Below are 6000 nucleotides of genomic sequence, written 5' to 3'. Positions count from 1 at the left end.
AGGATGCATTTGCTGCTCAGTGCGGGGTTCTAGTTAGGGACAAGATCCCGATCAGCATCCAGCAATGGTATAAGCCTAAGAAGGAAGACCCTGAGGTGTCTTATGTCAATGATATGCAGAAAGATGATCTTTGGACTGAGCTGAAGGCAAATTTCACCCTACCGCCAGAGGAGGATCGGAGAAGCTAGTTAAAGAGCAATTAATCAAGTCTCATGCTCGTAAGAAGATGGCAGACCTATTCAGGAGGTGGAAGAATGAGCTGAAAACGTTTGTCGACAAAGAAGAGACACCAGAATTCATCGGCCGGTATGAGAAGATCAGAGATGACTGGCCCGCATTTGTGGCCCACAAGACATTGGAAAAGAGTAAGAAGATGTCTGCGACAAACAAGAAGAATGATGCGAAGAAGAAGCTTCACCATCGCACGGGGTCAGGTGGCTACCTCAAAGCCTGACCTAAGTGGGCCAAGGCTGAGAATGATCTGCTTGAAAAAGGGATCGAACCACAGACAATGAACTGGACAGACCGTTGCCGGACTTGGTTCTTCGGGGCTGGCGGAACCTTGGACCCCGTATCAGGGAGGTGCGTTTGGACGAACGAGCTTTTGAGAATACCAGTCAAGAAGATTCGGCAATATATCGATGCAGTGCAGGAAGGGACGTTCGTTCCAGACAGAGAGAACGACGAGCTCACAATGGCCCTCGGGAATCCTGAGCACCCTGGACGGACACGAGGCACGCCAGGCTCCGTTTCGTGGAAGGCTGGTTTTTCGGATGCAGGCGGTTACAAAAGCCAGGAGAGGAGGAAAAAAATGGAGCAGACCCAAATTCAGAAGCTGCACGAAAGGGTTCAAGCGCTAGAGGAACGAGACGACAATCGACATGCCGAAACTACCCCCGAAGCTACCCCGCCATCTCAGCGGAGAAGCAGCGTGGCTTCCACCGAGCTGCTTCAGCCGGAGCATGTCTTGACGGCTCCTGCTAGCTACCCCGTGGATGCTATCACGGAGTCTCAACATTGCCACCTTATGGCGCAATGGCAGAACTTCAAAGTCAAGGCGGCTGTTGGCTCTGTTTTACCTCCTGAACCCGGCGCAACCTACCACTGCCGGCCGATTCTAGAAGGATATGCTAGGGTGATGGTGGATGAAATAACGGAGGGATTTGAGGACCTCCAGCTTGACCACCCTATCGGTGAAGGGGGGACTCGGCTGGGTTTAGCTCTGAAGACTCCGTGCCTATGGCGGAAGGATCTCATTAACCTTCCGAACTGGACGCCTCCGGCGAGTAAGGGCACTCCACCGCCGCCTCCTCCTCCGGCGAGTGATCAGGGCACTCAGCCTCCTTCTCCGGCGCGTGGCGGCACTCCGCCTCCTCCTCCGGTGAGTGATCAGGGCACTCATCAGCCTCCTTCTCCGTCGCGTGGCGGCACTCTGCCTCCTTCTCCGCCCGCGCCGGCGTGCCAGAGCAACCAGCCTCCTCCTTCTCCGCCTCGTCAGCAAGGGCGGAAGAGACCCGCCGCCGCTCCGGCTGCTCCGGCGCATCGTAGTCCTTCTCCTCCGCCTCGTAAGCAAGGAAAGAAGACAGCCGCAGCCGCTCCGTCTGCTCTGCCGGCGTCTAGCAGTACAGCTGCCAGAGGCGGGAGGCAATACAGATTCGGTTCTTCTCTGAAGACTCCAGAGAAGTTACCATACGAGAGAACCGAGGAGGAGAACGCGAAGATCGTGCGAGCCGAAGTGAAGAACTTCTTTGAAGGGGTGAAAGCAAAGAAGCATCCACCTCCGGAGGAGAAGGTAGATCCGGTGAAAGCGAAGCGCACTCTGGATGCCCTGACAAAACCACCAAAGTCTCCGCCGAATGGCAACTACGAGCGCATTATTGCAAAGACATTTGTCGAAGCGGAGAGGTCGGGAAGTACTGTCAGTGATCAAAGGTTAAAAGAACGATGAGCTGGGAAAAAAATTGCCCAGCTTAGCGAACAAGCGAACCAATCGTGCCCCCCACTCAAGGTGTCTAAAGACATCGTTGCTAATGATCCGAGGATGGTGGCCGGTTATAGCAATCTTGGAGATTACCTGCCCGACGATGTACATTATGAAATCATGGAGGTGGACGAACACAAATACCATTATGGGAAGCCTCTCGTCAAAGATGAAAGATCTCTAACAACGATGATGCGAAGATTACATGATTGGTACATGAAAACCTGCAGAGAGTCTGATGGGATGAATACTTTGACGCTGAGAGTGAAACCGAAGCATGACCTCGTTGGAATTGAACTGCTGAATGTTCCATTTGAGGAGTTCTTCCAGTTTTTCAATCAAAAGGCCCTCGATAAATCAATGATCACTTGCTACTGTCTGTAAGTAGTACTACTTCTGTCATTAAGTCTCTCTATATAGGTCAGCTCTTTCATTGCATGTATTTATAATTATCCTCACTATATTATGCAGATTGAAGATCGCCGAATTGAAGAAAAGACAAATCGGTGATATTGGGTTCATTAATACAAATCTCATAGATGCATATACGGTTGAAAAACATCCCAAAGAAGCCGAGGCCAACTTGCTACGATCGTTGGTATTAAATCAAAACAAAGATATAATACTCTTTCCTTACAACTTCAAGTGAGTGTTACTGTCTTGTGCATATTCGGTTTCCCTTATTAGTCCAGGTTATGGTAATGTAATTGATGACTTATGCATGCATGCGCAGCTTCCACTATATTCTCCTAGAGATTAAGCTTGAGCAGGGAGTAGTAACCGTCTTAGACTCGAGACGAAAAGATCCCCAGGACTATGCGGACATGACTCAAATGCTCGAGAAGTAAGTTAAATCGATCATTATCCACCATATCAGCAACTTTGTTCATTTCCTGATATCAAGTAATTGTTTTCTTTGTCTGGCAGGGTTTGGAGAAAATTCACCACAAAAGCTCCGGGACTGCCGAAGAAGCTGCAATTTAGACACCCGAAAGTAAGTACTATAGTAGCATGTTCCGCACATCTCCTAGTGATTCAAGCGCTAGTTTCATCAATACCATTTAGCATGCTTGCTTATCAGTTAGATTGACCTCTATTTCTTGTAAAGTGGTTGTGGCAGGAACAAGGGAATGATTTCTGTGGATACTACGTTTGCGAGTCTATCCGCCACACGACCTGTGAGCGGGGCTACTCTGACGAACAATATGAAGTGCGTAAGCAATAATATTCACAATTTTATTTTATTACCATCATTTGTGTCGAGTTTCATTTATTCATATATATATGTATTGACCCCCTTCTTCAAATTAGATGTTTCGGATGCGGGATCAACTCCTAGCAGAAGATCGTATGCGGGCAATTCAAGAGGAATTGGCGGCATTCTTCCTTGACCACGTGATCACTGAAAACGGAGAATACTATGTGGACCCTGTGTTCTTACAATTTAATTAGGAGATTATATTGTAAGAGATAATTATTGTATATATGTAGCCGGTAGTGTCAGATAGATATACGAGAACTTGTTGTTCGACCAATCTCTCGGAGAAGGAGAGGTGGTCGATGTCACTTCTCTCTGTATGCATATGTTCATGACGATCTTTTGTTTCCTTCATTTGCTTACTAGCTAGCGTGTCTAGTCCTCTCCATACGTATATAGTACGTAGCGTCGACCAAGCACGGAGATAAGAGAGGACACTTCTCTCTATTAATTAGCTAGCTAACACAATATATGAAACACCTAAATTAACCCCCAAAACCCCCCAACCCCCCCCCCCCCTTCAAAAAAAAACAGAAACCCCAGCCCCTGAAATGCTGACGCGTGGATGCCTATTGGTCCCGGTTGGTGACACCAACCGGGACAAAAGGCCCTGCCTATTGGTCCCGGTTGGTGGCACCAACCGGGACCAAAGGCCCCCCTGCCTGGGCTGGCAGCAGCGGCCACGTGGAGGACCTTCTGTCCCGGTTCGTGTAAGAACCGGGACTAAAGGGTTAGGGCTTTAGTAACGACCCTTTAGTCCCGGTTCGAAAACCGGGACAAAAGGCCCTTACAAACCGGGGTAAAAGCCCCTTTTCCTACTAGTGACCCAAAATTGAATGCTATTTTATCTTTCTGTATGGGTGTGTTTGTTAGCCATGTTCAAGAATTCATTTGATTAACCAGTTAACTTCCGATTAATCCCTACCCATAGGGTCATCGAGCAGCCGATAAACTGATAAATCATCTGATTAATTAATTAATTAATTAGCCAATTAGCCTATTAATCCCCTACTTGCCCGCCAACCGAGCAGTCAACGATTTTTGTTTGTAAGGACTCTGATACTTGATATATGACCTAGGGGCACTTCATAAAAAAATTGTTTTGTTCTTTTCTTTCAATTTTTGAGCTATTGTGCCTAAGTCTGGAGCGAGTAGGCCTGACATAAGCGTGAGGCGGTAACGAGTACCCCCGCAGATGCTTCCTAGCAGGAAGTTGCAAGTGCGCGCGGGGGGGGGGGGGGTGGGGGGGCATGTGTCATGCACTGGGAGCACTCGTGGGATCTCGTATTTTTGTTTATGCATGTTTTTTTTGGTTGATTTTTCCTAGTTCTCGTAATAATTATAATAATTAAAGCATAGTTGTGCTTCAGTGTGAAGCCCATTTCTGCTTCCGCAACACTATACTTTTAAAAAACTCGAAAGTATAGTTGTCCTTTCATGAGAAGCATAGATGTGTTTCTCGAAAAAATGAAAAGCATAGTCACTACTAGGAAAAGGCCTATTAGTGGCGCACCTGTTTTGCTTACTAATGGCGCACTACAGGTGTGCCACTAGCACCACGCCATTAAATTTTTTTACTAATGGCGCACCAGGCAGTGCGCCATTAGTATAGCCCATGGTGCGCCATTAGTATGCCTCCCAGGGGGCCATATTTACCCATGTGCTTTGGCTTACTAATGGCGCACTAGTGGGTGATGCGCCACTAGTATCCTTTTTGCAGTGCGCCATTAGTGTGCTGAGTGGTGCGCCATTAGTATGAATATTAGGCATTTTTTTTTCTTTTCTGATATTTGCACAGGTTACAAAACATATTACTGCACAAAATATAGAGAGCACAACATATAAACAGCAGATTTATCGAATACAATAGAAAATTAGTCTCCGAATACAATTCATCATATTAGTCTCCGAATTTAAAATACCGAACAAAGTTAGAACATATTACAAGTCTCGAAACCGCGAGTAGCGAGTTTGTTTTCACATTACAAGTCGATATCGATCATCTAAACTACCATCACATAGAAGAGAGAAAGGGGTCATTTTAGAAGATCACAAGAGCATCGCAAGTTGACAAAATTCCCAAGTAGTACAACAGCAGCATCACAAGTAGTACAGCAGCAACAGCATCACAAGTAGTACATAGTTTGCAGAAGAAATCTCAAGTACAGCAGCAGCAGCATCACAATTAGAATGGAAGAGGAATCATTATCATATCATAAGGAAATCATTTATTTTACACTAATAGAGTCCATAGTTTGCAGAAGAAATCTCACAGGACAATGCTGATTTTTTCTTTTAGCTCAACAGGGAAAACAGAAGCCTGAAAGTACATCATCTCCAAAGTAAAAAAAAAATCCTCTCATCTCATATGAGGAGTGTTAATCCTAAGACTAATAGTTTGTTGTGCAGTACAGCTACAGTTGAGGCATGTAAATGCGGAGAGAACATGCCAAAGAGGAACTGAGGTGTAACAGCAACAAGTATAAATCAACTATAGCTTTCTTCCCGTGAGGAACAGTAGGACTTGAAAGGTACATGATAGTGTTTAATTAGCAGCAAAATCTGTTGGATGTCGTAATCAGTGTGTTCAAATACTAACAACAGGACAGCCTTTTGAGAATCTGTGAAACAGTGTATGCAGATTTGAACATAACAACAACTAGAAGAAATCTCAGAATAGGCAGTTCATCATGAGTGAGATACGGGCGCAATGCGGGAAATATTTCTGTAATTATTGGCATCCTTTCATTTAAAAGTGAAA

This window comes from Aegilops tauschii, chromosome 1 (genome assembly GCF_002575655.3).
Source record: "Aegilops tauschii subsp. strangulata cultivar AL8/78 chromosome 1, Aet v6.0, whole genome shotgun sequence".
In the NCBI taxonomy this organism is placed as follows: domain Eukaryota; kingdom Viridiplantae; phylum Streptophyta; class Magnoliopsida; order Poales; family Poaceae; genus Aegilops; species Aegilops tauschii.
This window is presented reverse-complemented; position numbering follows the sequence as displayed.